This window comes from Ailuropoda melanoleuca, chromosome 11 (assembly GCF_002007445.2).
Source record: "Ailuropoda melanoleuca isolate Jingjing chromosome 11, ASM200744v2, whole genome shotgun sequence".
Lineage (NCBI taxonomy): Eukaryota > Metazoa > Chordata > Mammalia > Carnivora > Ursidae > Ailuropoda > Ailuropoda melanoleuca.
Window position 1 is genome coordinate 73035372 of NC_048228.1, and position 23105 is coordinate 73058476.

At 38.6% G+C, this 23105-nt stretch overlaps 1 protein-coding gene across 3 annotated transcripts in view; it reads left to right on the top strand.

Moving 5' to 3' along the window:
- The first annotated feature begins 22813 nt into the window (after positions 1-22813).
- Positions 22814-23105, top strand: part of GABRA2 (gamma-aminobutyric acid type A receptor subunit alpha2) — a 122575-nt gene continuing 122283 nt past the window's right edge. For 2 of the 3 annotated variants that reach the window (XR_004628885.1, XM_002917015.4), the window contains exon 1: positions 22823-23061. The gene's annotated coding sequence lies outside the window, so the exon portion shown is untranslated. Of the gene's footprint in view, positions 23062-23105 lie in introns of all 3 variants that reach the window. The other variant, XM_019797257.2, reaches the window with a different exon arrangement.

The following is a 23105-nucleotide window of genomic DNA, read 5'->3' on the forward strand; positions in this document are numbered from 1 at the left end:
CTCATAACAAAAGCTGCATATTTCACCACACCCTAAACTGTCTCAATTCATCTGTTCATGTCTCAATTTCTTCTGCTGTAAATTGTGGGAAAAAAATCATCTGCTTTCCCCAGAGTAGGTCAAATGAAATGAAAAATGAGAAAATTCCTGGCGTTTTGCAAATGTCAGGGAGTGTTTATGATTATTATGATCAATCAAAGAAAGAAAATGGTCGGAGAAAAACAGAGCAGAGGAGCTTGTCTCGGAGACGGGGAAACGTGTTCAGCCCTCAGTGTTGACTCGGCTTCCAATCCGCCCTCTTGTCACCCCCGTGCTCCCCAGCAAGGGCTCAGAGGGCTGACCAAGGGGTCCTGCATTTTTCTGCTGCTTCTCAGTGGCTCAGAGAATTGTCAGATTAACTTCCCACAGAACTTCCTTTTGTAATAAGGAGGAACTAGAGGTTGGGTTAAGTCCAGGTTCTCTTTTTAACAGGAGCCAGTGACCAGCTATCAGCAAGGATGGTTGCTCCTGATGAAAGGAAATGATAAAATGAACACTGCAGAGAGTTATTTTACTGTCTATTAGGTAAAAGGTAGGAAGACTATTTTGAAAATACATTTGAACACATGCCTGGTTTTATTAAAGTGTGATGTCAATGATGAGACCTGTGTAAGATTCCTAAATATAAACCCAGAATAAACAACCCCAGGTTTACTTAAGAAACAAAAAAATCCTGAGTAAGAGATAACAAAAATGTAGTGTCTTTTCCAATTGAGTTTAATAAATCAGTTTTTTAAATTTGTCACTGAACTAAATCGTTCTTGACTATATCAGCAGCAAAAAAAAAAAAAAAATCAAAAGAAAAAATCAAGGGATTTCAAGTCAAAATGATGGCCAAATAGAAGTGGCTTGGGGGTAATTATAATCGAGACTTTACTGAACAGGATAGAAGATAATATACCTCATGAGTGAGTTTTAGGGGAAACGGTGTGATCAATAATAGTATTGAAGTGATAGTATTAAATATTAGTTTTGTCAGGAGCATGCCCTTCCAGAAACCCACTAATATAGTAAATCTTTATAATTATTTTTTTTCGAACATAATGTGTTAACTTTGACTTGATACCTCAGGGAGCAAGGGGCTAGAAGAAGGTGAAGGGAGGGCTAAGATACATATTGAGTAAATAATAAGAAACCAATAGGGAACTGTTCAAATTCCCACCCTTGGGGGCCTGATTTCCGGGTGTCGGCAGATGGTGCTTCTTCTAGTTTCCCACAGTGTCCTAAATGAGAAAGTTTTCCAAAATACTTAGCTGAAAAAAAAATCAGAATTTTCTATCCAAAAATCTAGTCAAATCACCCAAGAAAATAGAAACAATACTTACAGGTGAACTTTTATTATGTGCCTGGCTCATGAGAGGACTGTGATAGGATCGTGAAAGAAAATGCTCTACTCATCAAATTCTCAAACGGCAATGTTCTACCAGATTTTAGCGCGAGTGCTTGCCAGTGAAGTTCGGGAATGTCTATTTTTGTTTTCTTTCTTTGCACATTCACAATGCACGAGAAGTTGTGCTGTAAAGAAGTCAGCCTAGCTTTGTTATACCAGTATTTCCTATTTTATTTTCCAAAAGTACATTTTTTAAAATTCTTAATGACACACTGAGTAATAGCTTCCTGAATACCTATGGATATGGTTGTCATGCATTGGGACTGATTCATGGTAGCTCTCCCTGAGTTCTTGCCCATAGGTGCTAATGGGCAGAGAATACTGCCTGTCTTCTCATTTATGTTGATTGCCTAGCACAGTGTCTGGCATGTAACACATGCTCAGTGAATATCTGTTGCACTGAATTGAACAAGACCAGTTATTCTTTGATTGATATTTAGTCAGCGATGTGGTACTAATAATGAAATATTCACACTTAACACACACATGATGCATACTCACACATGGAACCGATATTTTAATTACAGCTTAGAGTTTACAAAATAGTTTTAGGTGTATTATCGATTTTATCTCCATAAGCACCTGTGAAATAGCATGGAGAAGGTGGCTAGCTGTCCACCAAAATTTATATTTCTTCATTTGTAATATAACGTTATTGCTGAAAAGTGACCATTTAGGTAGAAACTATATTTCTCAGTCCCCCTTCGTTCCTTATATTTGGCTGTGACTATTTTTCACCAATGCAATGTCTGGAGGTGAGATTTATCACGTATGGGCCAAGGCTTTTAAGCAGTATGTGCACCTTTTTCTTCACTGTCATTTGCCTTGAGCAACTGCATAAATTCAGCAATGTCACAATGTAGGCAAAACCTGGGTCTGTATATTGCCTCGGAGAGAGCTGACTACCATCGTGGAACAACCACATTAGACTGTTACATGTAGAAGAAAAAAAATTAAAGTATTGACACTGGGTTTGTTACAGCAGCTAGTGTTACCTGGCTAAATAAAAATAGCTGTTGATATTCTAGCATGTTAGAGAAGGTGAAATGTGGAAGAGTTAAATGTCTTAATTAATGCTAATTTGTGAAAAACCCATTTGCAATCCAGGTATTTTCAATACAAAGGCTGTGCTCTTTTGAACACCCTATGCTACCTGCCAGCCAAACACTCATCAGCGTTGGCCAGGCAGAATTATCGGTGGAAGAGCTCCTTCTTTCTAAAGGCTCAAATTCAGTATCTTGCGTTCCTGAAGTCAGTTTGACAACTCAACATAAGAATGGTAATTTTAATAATGAACATAATAATATCATCATACATTTTTAGTGCTTTATACTTGATAAAGTTTTTTCTTATATGGCTCATTTAATCTTCATAATAACCATATATGGTATACAGAAGATTCTTCCTCTCTCAATGTTACATGTAAACCAATGAATCTTAAATAAATATTTTGTCCCTAATCGTATTATTCAGTTTAGAACAGGAGACTGAGGACTCCAGCAGGAAGGTCTTTAGGAGGGAAAGAAAAGAAGTAAAGAGAGAGACAGTCCCAGTAGAATTACTGATATTATGAGGCAAGATTACTGATATCATACAGGCAATTACTGATATCATACAGGCAAGGAAGTGTGAGATAATTAAAACTTTAGGGAAAAAAAATACTGTGAAAGAAAAAAAATGGAATAAGAATTACCCTACTTGGCTCTCTTGAGCAAAATATTTACCTAGCTTTAATCGTGTATGCACGATAGTGCATGAATAGTGCGTAAATCAATGCACGATAGTGATAAAACTAAATAGAGCCTATGAGATAGAGAGGTGGGGTTGAGTTGTAAGAGGCCTAAATCCTCATAGCAGGAACTCTGTGGGTAATATTTGGAATCAAATAATCAAAAAATAGCAGTCTGTGCATGTTGTTTGTACATAGAGAAATAACCGCTAGAGGAAACAGTGGGAAGGATTAAACGTTGTTGCCTCTGAGGTGATGCAATTTAGGGGTGGGGTGCAGGGTTTAGATTTCAGTGTACATCTCTGTAGTATTAGGGGTTTTAATCACATGTATATGTTATTATAATTAGAAGTAACATTTATTTTAAGTGACTTTAAAAAATGAGAAATGCTTAATACTAGTCAGCATGATATATTTATAGATCTGGTGTCCACTTCTTATCCCCGATGGAATCCCCTGAGGGCAGGTGGTATGGTTAACTTAGATCCCACAAGGCTAGAGCTAGAAGTGGAAGCACCTCTTACTCAGAGATGGGAATGTGTAGGGAATAGGCTGTAGGGAGGCAAGAACAGGTGTAGAGAGAACATTCAGCAGCAACTTTCATAGTCTAAGTAACAGAGTTTAAGTCTGGACTAAAGAGAAGAGTCCATGGGTATGGTAAGGATTCTAGTTTTGAAGGCAGAACAATGGATTTGCAGATGGATTGGATATTGACTATGAGAAAAAGAGAGAAATCAACAAGGACTTTACAGCTTGGTTCTGAACAACACAAAGAATGAAATTGCCATTTATAGAGAAGACTGTGTAAGAAACATACTGGGGGATTAAAATCAGGATTTCATTATTGGACATGATAAACTTAGCTCTGCCTATTAAATAGCCCCTGGGTGGAAATGTCAAGTATTTAGATATTTGAATCTGGAATTCATGAATAGTTCTAAGATACAGATATAAAATTGAGAGTCAATGGGTAGATGGTATTTAAAGCCACAAAGGAATGAGGTCACCTAAGGAGTGAGCATAGAGAGTGAAGAAATACAGTCTGGGGGTGGAGTCTTGATCACTCTGAAGTTTAGACGTAGGGATAAGAAGGATCCAGCATAGGAGACATAGTAATGGCCAGGAAAGTATGAGGATGAGCCAAGGTGGTATCCAAGTAGTCAAGAAAAGATAGCATTTCAAGGTGATGGGAATAAGCAACGTTTCATATGCTGTTGAGGAATTATACTGAGGAGTAAGTGATCCTTGCATATGACCACATGCAGGCCATTGCAGTCATTAACATGAACTCTTTCAGTAATGTGATTGGAGCCAAAATGAGTCCAAGAAAAGAAAAATGGAAATAGATAGTGGGAACTTTGAGTCTAAACATCTTTTTCTGAGTATTGCTGAAAGAGAAGCAAGCTTATTAGGCAGTAGCTAGGGACGCATGTAGGGTGAAGAGAAGGTTTTTGGCTCTTGTTTATGTTTAATGAAGTATGTTATAGTATATCTGCTGATGGGAATGAGACTACAGTCAGGGAAAAATTCATGCTGTAAAACAAATGGGGAAAATGAGTCGAGTTAGGCCTTTGAGAAGACATGAGGGAATGGGGCTAGTGCACAGATATAAGACATGAGTATGTGTGTAGGATTTTGGATCTGAGGTGGGAGCATGTGGAAGTTCTCTCTTAATCTCTTTGCTTCTGTTTTCCCTGGGGAATGAGAAGTAAAATAATCTGCAGAGGGTGAGGCCAGAGGAATTGTGGAAATTTGAGGACAAGTGAAGTCCCCATGTAGCAGACTGAGAGAGAAGGCTGCCTAAAGAAATACAGGATCGTCCTGTAGCACCAGGGGCCCACTTGAGGGTTTTGGTCATGACATTGTGTGTTTCTCTCCAGCCACATGCAGCTGCTCAGGTGCCGGAACAGTAGACCTAATATGTTAAGAGTTGGCTTCAACTAACACCGGGTTTTTCCCAAATTAGTTCAACAAGGTAAGAGGGGGAATGGGAAGGGGTCTATGCAGGGGAGTGGTGGGGGGGGTGCACCATGGACTTGGAGTTAGGTGAGAAAAGACGAGAGATCATGGTTGATGACGAGGTAGTAGGGTCAGTAGGTCTCAAATATTTATGGAATTATAGGAATTGAGGTAGGAGAAAAGAGGGGTGACAGCTGGGAGAATAGAGGCAACAAGAAGGGGTAAGAGGCTGGGTATTGAAGACATTCGCTTCAAAGAATTTGGGTTTTTAGGGAAGACAGTGGCCTGGCTGTAGCAAACAGGGGAGGCTTATCCACCTTCAAGCTGAGTGGTACATGGGATATAACAGGGAAAAGAGCCCCAGCTTATGGACACTATAGGCACTTGAGCCTTCTGTATGGATAGACAGATGCCCGACAAGAGAAAGAATGCCAATTTAGCCTTGTTTCTTTTAGAATTTTTAAAGAATGTGATATATTTTTTTCTGGAAATAAACATTTCTAATATTTTTTCTAACAAGATATTGTAAAGTAGAAAAAGTATAATTTATATAATATGTGTCTCTACATCTATGCATTTGTTCTCCTCTATTATTTTATAAGAATGAGAGGAAAAGGAAACTGGTTTCAAGAAACATTAATATTACGCACAACCATTACTGGATTGTCAAGCTACTTTCTCAGAATTTTGTTAACTTAAATCTTATACAATAGCACAATTTTAAAATATTCCTTTTGTCACTTAAATATTCACCACTCAGCATTTTGCAAATGACTTCATAGTATTTTTGTTAGCAATAACTTCCTTTGGCTCCTTTGCCAAGTAGTTGATATCCAGATGCTCGTAAGCACAATAATGTGTTGGCATAAACTAATTATCTGCCATGTGCAACTATTTATACATCCTCACTACATTAGTAAGATATGAAAGCGATTTACAATTCCCTTTAAATAGCCACATGCACCTGCAGGCAGTTTTGGTTCAATAATACAGAAATGAATGATAAAGATAGGTTAGGCATCTTTGTTCTTTATGGCTTTAAGAGTTCAAATGATTATGAACAAAACATTTCCTTTCACTTTGCAGCATTGCAAACACTGTGACAGCTTTCTTGGTAAATTCCTGAGTTAATTCTGGAGCTTTATATCTTGGAAGCAAAGAAACCAGAGTTCTACAGACTCATAGAATCCAGGCAGATAAGGTTGTTACATTATTATCATTATTGTTTTAATTTGCGAGAAGTGAGAAAAAAATGTGCGATTGGTGACTTGATGGTCACAATGAGAGAAGTAAGTAGAACAGGCTTTCTGAATTCAGTCCATAGGGATTGAGTTTGAATCCTGTGTCTGCACAGCCAGCATAACTCTTAGGCACAGTAGGCATGACATGATATGTGGGCCCATGGTTTTTGTTTTTGTTTTTGTTATTAGAGACTCACAAAATATTTTTTAAAAGATTTATTTATTAATTTGAGAAAGAGAATGAGAGAGAGCGCAGGAGGGAGGAGAAGAAGGAAAGGGAGAAAGAGTCTTAAGCAGACTCCACACTGAACACAGAGCCCTACACAGGGTTTGATCTCAGGACCCTGAGATCACAGCCTGAGCCAAAACCAAGAGTTGGTCGCTTAACCTACTGTGCCATCCAGGAGCCCCAGAGACTCACAAAATATTTTACTTTTAATTTCTCTCAAGATCAGAAAAGAAACAATTAAACAATAATAATGAATATATAATAGTGAAGCCAGGGTGTATAATAATTGTCTCTATACTTAAATTGTTAACAAAATACTGCTTTTCATTTTATTGTTGTTTCATTAGCAATAACTTGCTATTATTATTATTATTATTATTATTATTATTATTATTATTTTATAGAGGAAAGGGTCCACAAAGGCAAAACAGCCTGGGATTTATGAAGTTATCATACAGATCTGAGTGGCTCTATCACTTTGGATAAATAACTTAGAATAATTTAACTAGGTTGTATCTTATTCTCCTAATCTTTAAAGCAGAGCTAATAGCCGAGAGGGCTGTTAGAAGAAACTGGTGAGATCCTATACATAAGGTTCTTTGTGCAGTGTCATGCACAGTCAATAAATGTGAATTAGTATTGTTTTACCAAAAATGTAGAATTTTGCCTCCATAGAAAAATGGCTAAGGAACTCCATCTCTCTATCTCTGTCTCTTTCTTTTAACACTGCTTACTACATTGCTACTGGATGAAAGTGATTGAGAGGTTTGGCAACTACAATCAGAAAAGTTCTTTATAAAGATAACCAATGGCTAGGGCACCTGGTGGCTCAGTCAGTTAAGGGTCTGCCTTTGGCTCAGATCATGATCGCAGGGTCCTGGGATTGAGCCCCACGTTGGGCTCTCTGCTCAGCAGGGAGTTTGTTTCTCCCTGTTCCTCTGTGCTCTCTCTCTCTCAAATAAATAAAACCTTAAAAAAAAAGATAACTGATGGCTTTATAAGTTAACTGCTTGTTTTTAACTACCCAGTCATTGAACTGAAATATCTTGGACTATTCAACCTGATTCCTTAGTTAAGCAGAGCCCATGTATTTCATGAACTTTGTGTCCATTTACATTAATTTTTTTATTTGGATGATTTGTAAATGAGTGAAAAACTAAGTTCTTGACCAAATTCCTAAAAAAATGACTAGCGACAATTTGTTTTAATTTGAAAAAGGATTGTGTATGAACCCTACTTCTACCATAGGAAGCATGGTAGAATTCTTATGAAATGTAACTGATGAAAATAAAGTCATAGTATCTTTCCTTCCCCAGCAGCCAGCGATAGAAGCCAGAGTTTTAGCCAAACATAAAAAAAACAGAAACATTCCTAATTTTATTTGCTGCTTTTTGGTGAAAAGATGATGGAGAGTGAAGGGAAAGAGGAACCTGAACATTAATCTTCTCCAAATAGACTCTGATATAAATGTCAGTCTGCATGTGGGGACAAGGTAGACCTTCCCAAGGTCAGATGGTGTAAGACTGTGCTTGGTTTCCTGTTTCTGTACTGTTCTAACCTTCTCAATCCTGGTTATTAACTTATTAATCACGCCCTCCCCCAAGTAGAGAATCTCATAGTATCTAATGATTTCTTGGCCAGTAGCTTAGACTTGCTAACTTTTTCTCTGTCTTGAGCTCTGATCCGTGGCTATAAATCTGTTATCTTTCAGTTTCAATCCTACTCATGCTAGCATGTGGCATGGTAAGCCTTCTTTGGGAAAGATACTAAAACTTAAAATATCTTTGGCTCTGACTTGTGTACCAACAACCATGTTCAAGAGTTCCTTTCCATATTATCTGCAAGTGTTCTGGAAATAAAACACCTTTTCTGCCCCAAACTCTCCTGTCTATGTGGTAAGTTTCTTTTCCCAGGGAGACCCTATCCAAGTATAAGAGCCTAGACTCAGATGTGAGTAAGCCTTCCCTTTTTGTACCCACTCCAGCCAACTTGTGTCACTATTGCTACCTTTAGCCCTATGCCAACTAGAAAGCCCTGGCAACATTTTCTTAAACACCAGCTGCTCACTCCTTGTTTTCTCATTTTCAAACTCTACAGTTCCTTTGAACAGTTCCAAATCACTCAAGTGTGCCAAAACCAATTTGGTCCTTCAGTGAATGTCAGGTTTTCTTGGTAAACATCAGTAACCACCTCTGGTTAGAGGCAATCCCCACCCTGCTACCTCTCTAGCAGATGTTAAGTCACCGTGAAAACACATCTTAAGCCAAAATCTGCCAAAAAGAAGACATTTATTAATAACCAGACATAATAACAGAACTTTTTAAGCTTAGTTAAGAAAGGTTTATTCTTTTGCCCTCAGGTTCACAGATGAGCGTCATCCATGAAAAAAACTCAGTCTGAGTGAGGTACAAGAGTATAAGGGCAGGATCTGCAGGCTGTGTAACTAGAAACAGTGGGAAAATGTTTCCTGGTGAAATGTCCTAGAGATGGAGTGTTGCACTCAGGCCATTGGTTGTTGTTGAGCGTGGTCTTCTCATACTTCAATCCTGCAAGGATCTTAAACTCCTCTTTACTTTTCACATATCCCCAAGAAAAAGTTATTTCCTATAGGTCTAATGTAAATTAATTAACCCAAAGGGGCTGATTGATAGTGAGACATTTCTTAAGCTAATTAAGTCTCTCTAGAATGTTGGTTAAATTTAATTTGTCCATACATATATGTCATAGTACTTATACTGAATTATTTAAAGTTAATTACATCCAGAAAATATAACAAGCGAACTAGCTGGTGGGATGGTGGTGGTGGGAGGATTCTTCAGTAATGTCCTGGATGTAATAAAGTCAATGGAATCTTGAAGTTTTTCAGCTTTATAGATCAGACACACTCCAGGTAGAAGTGGATAGTAGAATAATTATAGAGGGCATTTAAGGTCTTGTAACACTTGAGTCTATGATTCTCTAAAGTGAGTGTGCTGCTTTATCCATTAGGCTTTGTTATCCTTTTCTAAGATTATGCTATTTTATGGGCCAGACCCTTTTTCACTGTTAGATAAAACGCTAAGAAAAGACAAAGGAAGAAATTAAAGAAAAAAATAATAACAGAGCCAGGGGATGCACAGGGTTCAAGATGGTGATTTGAGGTCCCCAGGTGTCCAGGAAGAACAAAATAGTAACTGATTCTTTAAAGAGAGAGGATATTAAAGAGGGAGCCAAAGCAGGAGTCAGGTGTGAAATAATAAAGTAGGATCCTACTTACTAGAACCTAGTATTGTCTGGGAATTAATCTCAACCAAAGAACTCTATTACTTACCACAACTATAGGGACAGATCAGAATGGAACCCCAAGAAGTCTGACTTGAGGTCTGGTCATCAAATTCTGGTTCCAGGATATTCTTCATTGTTTAGCTGTAGTTATTTTCAGAGCCTAGGGTGGGATCCACCCTTGGGAACAGTTAAATGACCTACAAAGTTTTAAAGGAACAAAATAGCACCTTCTTGCTTTTTCCCCAATGTTTTCCTAGTGTTAAGAATAGTTAGGTCATTACACTAATGTTTTCATGTAGTCATTCAGTGTTCCTACTGATAATTTGAAGGAAATCTCTCACTCTCTCCTTAGCCACTTTCCTGTTTTATTTAGATATCCATAACTTCTACCAAATAATAGTAGAAAAGTCAAAGCCCAAGAGTTCACATTCATCTGTAGAAAGACCAACATATTGGACTTTGATTTTGAAAAGAATCAATTGCTTGACAGTTGGTGGGCAATGATAACTGAAGAAAGAATTCCATCTGCTCTTGTTTAATTTAACTTAGTTTTATCTCTGCTTTCAGATACTTTGATAAAACTTCAATCGGTGTGAATTGTTATTGTTTAGTTCATTACATTTTGTAAGTTAAATAGTAGAAATGTTTTAGGACAACCCTGTGACAAAAGACAAACTGCATTAGAACACCAGGAAATTCCTACATGGAGTGTAGGTGACAATGGACAGATGACATCAACATGAGTATTTATAGAATTATCAGGTAGGAAGATGTTTATCTGCACAAAACATATTTTTTCACCTGTCAGGCCAACTTGTTTCAGGATCTTATGACTGATGGCTGGTATAATCATGTAGAGTATCACTGTTCATTTGACCTAGTCATCCATCCATATATCCATTTATCCATTCTTTCAACAACTTTTTATTGAGAACTCATTACTGTGCTAACAGAGGGGACACAGAAATAAATCATTAGCTTCTGTCCTCAAAGAGTTCACATTCTACATCTACCTCGGGAGATGGGTGAACATATTTTGACAATATAGTGTGATGATTTGAGCAGAAGCTGATACAATGGGAGCACAGGGCAAGGGCATGCACTGATACAGAGGTTGTACCTTTTACTTTAGTTTTTGGTACAAACACATTCTTTCATCAAACTGTTTCTTGAAGAGGTGGTGAACCTGTTTTTGTTTTGTTTTGTTTTTAATTTTAAATAAGGCTGACCATAGTTGGCTTTACATTTTATAAATTGTATATACAAATATTTTTAATTCTGCTTTTGGAAAAACAAAGGTAACTATTTAATTCTCTTAGTCATTTTTTGGATACTAATTGAAGTATTTTCCCACAGGAGCTAGAAAGGAGACTTCCAAATAGTAATTGTTGAAGGAACGTGTAAAAGAATCACCTTGTCATGCAGCTTAACGTAAAACTCTGTTACTTAGTTCAGAGATTGGTAAGCTTTTTGTCTTAAAGGATCAGAAAGAAATGTTTTGGGCTTTGTGGGCCACATGGACTCTGTTGCAACTATTCGGTTCTGTCTGTAGCACAGAGGAGCGGAATACATAAATGAATGTGCATGGCTATGACCCAATAAACTTTCATATACAAAAGCAGGTGGCAGAACAGATTTTGCAACAGCTATTTACTGACTCCTGAGTCTTAATTGACTAGTTCGGATCATGTTATAAATATATGTATATACAAATCTGCAAAAATTCAGTTAGTTACATATTTATGCTAGGTAAAATACATTTCTCTGAACATATACTTAGATTGATAAGGATAAAGAACAGATGAAGAGTTCATTTAACTCAAGAGCTTAGGATTTAGTAAAAATTGGTGCAAAAAGATAATTATCATTTGTAATAAAATTCCTAGGGAAATTAGATAAGGAGAATTTTTATAAAATAAGAATATATAAGTAATAAAAGTCATCTTACAGTTCATCTACTACAACTCCTTCATGACAAAGATCTTACTGAATACTTGTTGAAGTTGAATCTACATGGTGCACATGGGGCTGCTAATTAGTCGTACAATCTGGCTAAATAAGGATAGATCACCCTATTATAAGCAGAGAATACTAAGGCAAGATTTATTGGAATGCTCAATTCTTGAACACTGGAAAACACATGTATTTTGTCTTATCCTTTGAAGTCAAGAATCCATTGACCTCCATTGTTACCACATGGTTATCTTTCTTGTCATTTCCTTTTTCTGGTCTACTTTGACTGAATTACCTCCCACCCACCTGGTATCAGCAAAGTGTGTCCTCTTCTCATTTCTCATGACAGGGTATTCAGCCAGTAGTTCTCCACAGACTCTATGAATGTGGCAACAATCCAAATTACTGAAGAGTAGTATTTATTTTTAGGGGTATGAGATGCTAGTTTTGAAAATGACATTATACATCTAATCCAGTGTTTTTTATGTGGTCATTTATTCCTTCATTTTGCCCCCAACAACTACTTATTACGTGCTTACTCTAAGACAGACAGGATACTAATTGCAGGGGATCAATGTTAAGTAAAAATAAGCATTGTCTCTGAACTCCTGGAATATATAGCACAGTTGGGTAACAGATCTTTATCAAATAGTCACACATACTGATTTAAAAAAAAAAAACAAAACCTGAGACAAATTCTCAAGGACAATGCCCATTTAATAAAGAAATCTAATAGAGACTGGTGGGTAGAGGCTATGTCAGGGAGGCTTATTGAGGGAGTGCTTCCTAATTTTTTATATGAAGGCTGAACAGGTGTGTAGAGGGGGTAGGAGCTTTCCAGCAGAGAGAATATGTGCTACAATGCCTTATGGCAGGAGGAGAAATAACAGTAGGAAGCCAGGCACATTCCAGGAATTGAAAGGCTGCTGTTCATGGAGCAAGGGAAACAGCGGTTCAAGGCCAGGCAGGAGTCAAGGCATCCATGACAACTTTCATGATAAGGCTCTTGGTCTTAACCTTATGAGAAACAGGGAATATTTGAAGGATTTTAAGTTATGCAGTGACATGAACAGATCTGTATTTTGGAAAGATCACTCAGACCACTGCATGGAGGCCAGGATAGAAAGGTCAAAATGACGAACAGATGAGCTACAGTGAATAACATTTATGAACTCTTTGACACACCCTTGCATTAATGTATTCATTTATTCATTTATTTATTCACTCATTTATTCTTCCTTCAATTAACACTTACTGAGCACTTACAATATGAGAAGCCTGGTAAGGGTAAAAAGAGAGACAGATCATAGTTTCTGGTCCCTTGAGAGCTTATTAAAAACGTATATATTTGTCTTCTCACAATTTGAATGTTAAATTGTTGCAAGAGTTGGTATTTGAATGACGTTGACTGACTAGCTAAAAGCAGTTTGAACCTAGAAATTTTTGCTCCAGTGACTTGTATAATGACAACAACACAATTTGTATTAAAATCCATGACTAACTGGCCTTTTCTACCTTGTTGAAAATCTCTGAAAATGGCTTTAAAATTTTCACGCTCTATATTTAGGTCAGAGTCAATTCCTTTTATTTTTCTTTATGTTGTAGACATAGGGAGATAAATCCCTAACATGAATTTCTCTTCAGAATCAGTTTTCTCACCCATCTCTCTTCAACCTCAGCCTCTAGTGCTTGTTAGGTCTCTTTTCTCACCTCTTCTCTTTTTATCATTTTTCCATCTTATTTCTGGGACCTATTGGATGTTTTGGCAATGGGAGTTCCTGTTGGAATTCAACGAATATCATCCCGTCCACCCCAACCCCCCCATTACCGCTATTTTCAATGTCTGGCCTCAATGGGGAAGGATGAAGTAGAGATTCAGAACTGTTTGTCAAAAATAACCTCAGACATTGTCTCAATCCCTCTGGACGCTTAGGTGCAGAAAGAAAGCGAAGGGCCATTAAGAGATGGACACAAAACACAGATATTACCAAAGATCAATTCGTTCAGACTTAGGCAAGCAAATATTTATATGCTGCCATTTCAAGATCTTTAAGAAAATCTTCCCTGTCAGAAAATATTTTCTGTGCCACTCCATCATTCTAGAGTTGGTATTAAAAAAAAAAAAAGCACACACACACAAAACAAAACTTCCTTTTCATCCTTCAGAAGTCAAAGTCAAAATAGATCAAGTTATTTTGTCATTAAATACCACCCCAAATTTTAGAGACCTAAAACAAATATTTATTTCTAGCTCATGCTATATGTTCAGTACAAGTCAGATGGGAGCTCCGGTCTTTGTTGTCCTCACTCAAGGTGCCACTGAGTGATCACCAGCTGCAGTTCTCACTGACCACAAGCAGACAGTGGGGAAAGACGCAGCACAGTGAGCCTGACACTGGAGCATTCAGAAATGGCCATGTAGAAATGGCCCCTGTTTCTTTTGTTCACCTCTCATTGATCAGAGCAAGTTTCATTGTCATCTGTAATTTCAAGGAGAGTAAGGAAATTCAATCTGTTCCCACACCTAGGCTGGAAACTGGCAATATTTGCTGGATGGCACTAATATCTGTCACTAACTCTCTTGGAAAATGTCTGTCTTCAAAAAAGACCAAAAACCAAAAAGCTATAAAACAGCCTTGAAGGATAATTTGGTATCACCTAACTCATAATATAAAGAGTTCCCTTATTTCTTGTTTCCAACTGAGTACCTTAAGGATACTGGATACCTGGAAGTCACACACAGAAGAAAAAGGAGTAACTTGTAACCATATTTTAATCTAGGGTATGACTAGCAAGATACCCAGAAGCTTCAGTGTGGATTACTGGCTTTGGCTCTCTGCATATTACAGATGTGGATCTCTTTTAAAGAGAAGATTCAATGTGTAGCAATTTCCTTGTTGCAGGCAAACCAGTAGCCAATTCAAAGAAGAAAGTCATTTGACTTTTCTATTCAGTTCATATAATGAATCAATAAAATACACTCGAGTGGATTTGACAGCATGACTTATACAGAGACCTACACACAGAAACCGAGGCAGGGATGCCCAGGGCTTTGCAGTGCTAGCACTCACATTTCTATGCCTAAATAGACTCTTTCTTTTCCATGTCTGCTCTTCTAAAACACCTTCGTCCATGTGACAAAAGACAAGTGTACAGACAAATGCAGACTTATGCTGTTTATGAATATTACTGAGAAAGAGAGAAGGAAAAGGGAACAATAGAGAACTAATAAAAGGTGGAAATGCAGGCCAAGCTGGAATAAAAAGGAGGGCATGGTATACTAAAAAGAGGTCGGGAAAGAGAGAGAGAGGCAGAGAGAGAGAGAGAGAGAGAATGAGGGAAACAATGTCTTCCTGAAAAAAAAAAAAGACACCATAAGAGAATGTGGGTATTTGTGGAGGGTTCTGACTAATCGTTGTGCAAAGGTGGGAACATGAATGTTAGTAGGAAAGAGTAGATGGGAACATATGGAAAAAGATGAGTCAAAAGATTCAATACGTTTAGTGGCAAGGAGTACAACTCATCTCATCTACTAAATGTCAAGGCAGTGAACTAACAGCTTTCGGATACTTCAGTAATATCAGCAAACACTGTGTGGTATTGTCTATGATCCAGGTGTCATCCTGTGCACAAATACCAACTTACAGAGTATTCACAAAGATCATGTGAGTAGAGTCACAGTTACCGTTCCTCTACAAGTGAGACAACAAGGCTTAGCAAAGCTGAAGAATTAATCTAAAGTTGCATAGTGAATAAGTAGTACAGCCAGGATTTGAACAGTACCAGAGTCTGAGTGCTTATTCTGACTGCTATTTTCTATTGTATCTCATTTCCTTGGAAGAAAGAAAGTACTGTGGTTCTCTTCATGTACCTATGAAGGCCCAGATGCTCATGTATTCTCTCATTTAGTCATCAGGTTGTTCATTCATTAATTGATTCTTTCTTTCATTCATTCCTCAAGAATTTATTGAGATTATATATGCCTGGTTCTGTGCTAGACACTTGGCAGAAAAAGATGATTAAGATGAGGCTCATTGTTTTTAAAGGGTTCACAGGCTAATAGGGTAAGATAGAAACGTTAGTAAATAAATTCAATTGGATAGTCTTTAGGCTTCATGTTACTTGCCTGTGCTATGTTCAGCAGGATTAAAAAAGATGGTGTGAACAATTTTATCTGGAAGGGTAAGAAATCGTCTATAGGCCTGAGGTTTGAAGTGTTGCCAGGTAGACAGAATGAAAGTGGCATTCCAGTTGAAGGGGACAATGAGAACCAAAAGTGTAGAGGCCTGAAATATTTGGTTGTTGAGAGAAACATAAGCAATTTCATTTGTAGGAAGCAAAGAGGACAGGACAATGTTGAAACATTACTGCTGATAATGGAGGGTTATGTGTGTACATGCATATGCACATGTGTGACAACATGTGTGTGGAAACAGGGGTGGCTCAGTCGGTTAAGCCTCTGACTCTTGATTTCGGCTCAGGTCATGATCTCAGGGTTGTGAGATGGAGCCTTGCGTTGGGCTCCACACAGGACGTGGAGCCTGCTCAAGATTCTCTCTCTCTCCCTCTGCCCCTCCCTGCTCCTCTGTCCCTCTCTAAAAAACAAACGAAAAACAAAACAAAATAAAGCAAAACAACTTGTATGTGGAAAGAGCAGAGTGGAGGCTGGAGATATAAACAGTGGTCAGCAGTGATATACAAAAGAGTTCACACCCTATACTTTTGTCAAGAAAGGATTTTAGATGACCGAATGACACTATCCAATTGGTTTTGGGAGACACGTGTTGGCTCTGTGGAAAAACTGAAGAAAGCAGAGATTGGAGGCAGAGAAACTAGTTAGTAGGCTCCTGCTTTTTGGTAATGCAGTCGTCCAAGTGAGGACAGAGCTAAAGCCATGGAACTGGTAATGGAGAGGATGGATCAGAGACAACGATAGATAGCAGACATTTTCTCGGCAACAGCAAATGTGTGGTGGTGGTGGTGGTGTATGCGTGTGTGTTGAGAAAAAGAGTCTAGAATGACTCCAAGTTTTCAGGATTTGGGTGGGGGTGATGGTGGTAAGATAGAGAACATTAGAGGAGACAATTTCTGAGGAAAAAAAAAAGTCTACTGGGGATACACAGTGAGCTGTTAGAGATCTTAGAGACTTTCCAGGAGATATTATAGCCAAGACTGCCCAAGGTCATGCCATTTTTAACTCTGGTACCAAAGCTCCCAATTTGTATTCCAAAGCACTTAACTCTACGAAGAAATCAGCAATTATTTATTGTACGTCTCTGAGCAAGTTCCTTTGGCAAATACAAAGAGGTCTCTAGCAAGCAGAAATGATCTACATATTATTATTTAAAATAATTTGATATCCATAATTAATTTGCCATGGCATTATTCACTTTTTCTTAGAAATAATTGGTTTCTATTTTCCCTTTCATGTCTCTTTGACCATGAAATACTCATAGCCTGATTGTATTTTTCATTTATTTCTTCACAATACATATACTCTCTCTTCTTCTCAAGATGGAACAGTTTTGATGCTAAAAATAATGATATTGAAATATTTCTTCATTTGGGACCAATCTTAGCCCACTTGAAATGTATGTAAATGGGCCCAAATTAGGTCCTGGATTCCCTCTATTCTCTGATTTTGTTGTTATTGGCTGCCTCAGCATAATTTTACCTGTTATTATTCGGAAGGTATCCATATAAACTAGAAATTTGTTCATTCTGGACATAAACTTTTCCTGGTCCTGGGAGTTCTTAGGTGGCTTTTTTTGTGCCATAGAAAGTCCTTAATTATGTTCATAATAATAATCTATTTATTAAGTGTTATATGGGAACAATTCGCTTTATAAATTGTTAATTAAACGTAAAACTCCCTGTGTTGCATTCTTTTTTTTTTTTTTTTTAAGATTTTATTTATTTATTTATTTGATAGAGAGGCAGCAAGAGAGGGAACACAAGCAGGGGCAGTGGGAGAGAGAGAAGCAGGCTTCCTGCAGAGCAGGGAGCCGATGTGGGGCTCGATGTGGGGCTCAATGTGGGGCTGATGTGGGGCTGATGTGGGGCTCGATCCCAGAATGCCGGGATCATGACCTGAGCCGAAGGCAGACGCTTAATGACTGAGCCACCCAGGCACCCCTGAATTCTTTTTCTTAAGCTGTGTGTTACTCCTTAGTCAAGATAGTATTGTTCTGGAAACATTTAAAAGTTTTTAGAGTATATGTATAAGCCTTGGCCGTTAATTTGTTTGCAATTAATAGCATATGTTACTTCATGCTTTCTGAGGGTAGAGACCATGTCTTAATCATTGTTATATCCAGAGTGGTACCTAAAGAGTGTCTTGTAAATTGCAGACACTCAGTAAGACTTGTTGAATGAATATATGGCTGTTATTCACAGATTTACACTACCTTCATAACACTAACACATTAACAGTTAAATATCTCATCCAAAGCTTCAATGGTGAGACTGCACATAAGAAGTTAGAAGTTTGGCTGCCATGGAGTAACATAGAGGCAATATAGTATAGTAATTAAGCGTGGAGACTATGGAGCCATATTGCTGGGCTCTACTCCTGGCTCTACCAGTAGGAGACCTTGAGCCAGATTAAGCTTTCTGTGCCTCAAATTTCTCACTAGTGAAATGGGAATAATAAAAATCTAATCTTTACTTGTGAAGGTCAAGTAAATTAATACGTGCAAAATATTTGGAATGGGATCTATTTTCTTATACAAGTGAGGACATTACAGGTTTATTTTTATTATTTCCATTACTATGATTATTATTTACAAATCACGCCTACCAGGCAAAAGCTGCCAGTCATGTAGCATCAAGAAATGCAGAGTATATTTTTGTTTTGCATTACTAGAATATTATCTTTGTTTTAGGAAGTAGTTCAATACCTTGAAAATAAATTTTATCTATAATTTTATGAAAAGAAGGCAAAAGGATTTCCTTACAAATTACTCTTTATAAGTATTTGATGTAAGTAGTCTTCAAAATCTCAGAAACCACCAGGATATCCTGAATGCATGATATATTTGATTTGCAAGTTAGATAAGGATTTGCAAAATTACTTTATAAACAGACTCACTCTGTTTGAAGAAGGTAATATGCATAGTTCATCCAAGCTAGTGTACATGATATATTTAGTTCTAATGAAATGTGACCTAAATACATTAATGTAACAGAGTAGTTTTGGAATTATTTGTTTATAAGGCTAGTTACTCCCACTTTCCAGCTGTTTCTTCTTTCAAAAGCTTTGAGCCTAGCGGGCATATTAGAACCATCCATCTAAATTCAACTCCCAGGAAAAATGGAGCTTAACCAGTCCATGGTTTTGACCAAATGGGTACTTGTTCTAGTTTTTGTTTGTTGGCTTGTTTTGTTTTTAATGATAATGTAGTGAATATATGAGAACAGACTTGCACTCCAAGAAACTTTGAAATTAGTAAAGCATTCTGGGGAAAAGTATAAAATAATATTTAATTCTGTGAAAACAGGAAATTGTATTTTTTAGTTCTTAATTTTTCACAAATTTATGTTCTCGTTCGAATGGATGACTCAGATGGGATGGTGCAGTTAAAGTGTATATAAGTTTATTATATAGAATACATGCTGATATTTTAAAATTTGTAAATACAGTGAAAGGCTATTTTTGTTGAATTCTTGTACTTCTCTTCAAAGTAAATAAAAATCACTATGATTAAATTATGTTAGTGAGGCTAAATGCATTTTGTAGAGATATATTATATAAATGTTATCCTCATTAAAATCCTTATGCCTATTTTTATTAGTTCAGATATCTGTCTTTCTACAGATAAATGTCTGTATATCTGTATGCATGCATGTGTGCATATAATATATATAATGTATGTATATATTATATATAATATACACATATTACCGTATAGAACGTTAAGATTTATGAGGTCTCCTAAGGCATATAGAGTAGTAGTTCCCTGGAACAGTAGTGATAAGTCTATATGGCTGGGCCCTAAAAAAGGAAGTTCTCCAAAACATCTGTTCCAAAAAAAAAAAACCAAAACAGTCTTATAATGAATTTTAAAAATGTGTGATATTGTAAGGTATCTATCAGGAAAGAAAAGTCAGACAAAGCCAAGATCTCCCCAATTCCTTGTCTTTCTTTTATTCTTGTTCTTCATATGGAAAATATCCTTAGAGACTAGGGTGTTAAGGATAAGGAATTTATAAGAAGTGACCCCCCCCACCTCCCAATCCCATTTGTGGGAGAGTAATCCAAACAAATTCAAACAGAAGGTTTTGCACTGCCCTAGCCTGGGCAGAAACAAATTTAGATTTACTGGCAACCAATTAGTTGTCAATTCTTCTACAGGATTGGTTGCCTTAGGACATGCTCCAAAAGGAGTGGGTAGGAAGAGTTTAGTCACGACCTACCCAGGCTGGCTCTCAAATCACAGGCAGTGCACCCTGCTCCATCACAGAGAGAGAAGAAAGAAATCAGACTGGATTTGTCAGATATTTATGGAAGCTGGATGATCCTCGAAGATATTTGGCTGGACTAGCAACATAATGAAATATCAGTATAGATACAGCATTAAAAGTAAAGGTCCACTGCCTGCAATAAGTTTTTCTGATTTCCATTTCCTTTAATGTGCTTTGAAGTCAAATCACAGCTACCCAACTTCAATAACATTGCAAAACATTTTGTGGGGAAGAACTAAAAAGTATGGTTTATAATGAATTATTGGAATCTAGTTTTTATTGAAGTCTGTCTCAACTAAGTGCATACCCAAACCTATAGACTGTTTGAACATAATAGTTAAAAAAAATGGTGAAAATCATCCAAATAGCTCGAACTTTGTGAAATTCCAGGTAAATCGGCCATGTGACAATGAGATTACAAATTTATTAAGGGTGCTAATGGGAAAGCCTAATTTTTTTTAGAACAAATCATTCAAATAGATACAAATTTTGAGGTAAAACAAACAAACCTAAAATCTATAATTCAGCGTTAGAATCCAGAAAAAAAACAATGTAAATATGAAAATAATCTATGAAAATAATCTATGAGGGTATTTACAAAAATTGTGACATTCATAAAAGAGAAATTTGTGGAGCATAAAGTTAAGGTTGGGAAGAAACCATGAGCTGTTCAACTTCCATGATCAAAATATAAACAATTTAGTAGTAATATAAATGGCACTGATAGAGATCTTAATGAAGATTGACTCACAGAAACGGAAAATAGGAAATTACAGTAGGAAGTAAAGTGTTCACACCAAGTAGAAGATGTTTAGATTCCCTAGCTGCAAGGTTTTAAATGGCATGCTTTTTATCTTTGTGAATTTCAATTAGACTCTGCAATGGGCAAGTCAGGAAGGGAATATTAATGATGGAGGAGAAGGCTGGGTGGTGTTCCATTCTTCACAGAGCCAGCTAAATAGGAGAGCAAATGTTTGTTTAGGTTGTAGCATATTAAATGCTCATTCAAAAAGTGGTGATTAATAGGCTAAAAAGAACAGCTAGAAATATTTACAATGTAAAGGTTTTACTCCCCTCACATAATCTTCAAAGCAAAGCTAAAATTTACTGTAGATTAGCAGTGTCTGTTGTTATGAAAACTGCACCATCTAGGAAAAACATCTGAATTTTTGGTTCATAACTAACGAAATTGAAGTGTTTGGCACATATTGACTCTGAATGTAATATGAGAAAAACATATCAGCATACTTATCTTTTTCCCCCTTTTAAAGTGTCTATAACAACTTCTTGAAGAGATAAACACCTGCTCTGCTTTGGCTTGGTAGGATGTGCATAACATTCTGTCTTCTGTGCAGTACAAAAAGAAAAATGTCTTTCTCTTCTTTTTTTTTTTTTCTGTTCAGGTTGGACGTTCGGATTTTATCTTCTCAGATAAAATAGAAGAGAAATGAGACAGATCAAATACAATACTGAAAGTGTACTATGGGAGTGGAATTACAACAGGTCCCTTTACCAGCAAAAACCCTACAGGGGGAAAACCTAAAACCCTGCGAGACTACATCTCCTCTCCGCCCCGCCCCCCGTACCCCCGCCCCAAGAATTGCGGAGATAGTAGAAGCACAGCTTGTACCTTTGTGCTGGGGTGGGGTGGGTGCGGGGGTGCGGGATGTAAACTTTTTTAGAGCTTTGTTGATTGAGTTTGATCACGTAGGGAGGACGCCCGTTAAAAGACCTTGGGGAAAAGAATTTCCCAGAGGGAGCGGGAGGTTTCCCAAGGTGCATAATCTGCAAATGGACTTCGCTGACCCGTTGGAGGGAAGTCTCCAGCCCTCAGAGCTCTGAGGGGAAATTGGTCCTGATTGCAGAAGTGTGAAGGAATGAGTGGTATATCAAGAGGGCTCAGGAAATCAAAGAAACTTCCTGCTGTCTGATTCCACGCAACATGCGTTGAACTTGATCCTGCGTGGATGCGCTGATGACTAAGTCGAGGCTGATTAGAGTCCCCTCGCCCTCCAGCGGGAGTGGTACCTCTTTACCTCTCCTCGGCAGCCACGTCGCTCCAGAGCCAGGGGATGTTGGGGGGCGGGCGGCCGGGCGAAGCCTCGGGGATCTAGGGCCGCACATTCACACTGCGTTCCCGACTCCGCACCAACACCCACCGGCAGCCCCCCCGCCCCCAGGAACCTCGGGGGCTCGGGGGAGCCCCGGCGGGCTGCGGCCGGGAGCAGTCCGGGGCGGCGCGTGGGCTCCGCTCCTCCGGCGGGGCGTGGGGCGCGGGGAGCAGCGCTCGGGGCGCACCGGGGAGCTTGCCGCCGCCCCGGGCTGTGCCGCTGCAGGTGCCCCGGAGGGAGGCGGGCGGTTACCCTGGATCCGGGCGGGGGTGGGGGTCCCTGCGTTCCCGGGAACCTCGTTAGCCCTCCTCCAGGGCCTGGCTCCTCCTCCTCCAGGCGTGGGGCTCGTGCCCGCCACAGCCTGCGCGCACCGCGCCGCGCTCGCGTCCCCCCCACCCCGCCCGCTCCTGCCAAAGCTTCCCCTCCTCCTCTTCCTCCTCCTCCGCCCATCACCGCCACTACGGACGCCTTTGCCTCCATCTACTCCTCGCACCGTGGCCGCCGCTCTCCGCGCTCCCCTCCGGCTTCCACCAGCCCATCGCTCCCCGCTCGCTCGGCTGCTGCAGTCGCGCGCTCTCTCTCTCTCTCTCTCACTCGCGCTCTCTCTCGCTCTCCCTCAAGTTTCCTATCTCCTCAGATCAGGGCAAAGGGAAGAAAACACCCGATTCTGCTTGCTGTTTCAGGTAAGGTCGCACACGTCGGTCCCAGCAGGGACCCCTTCCCATTT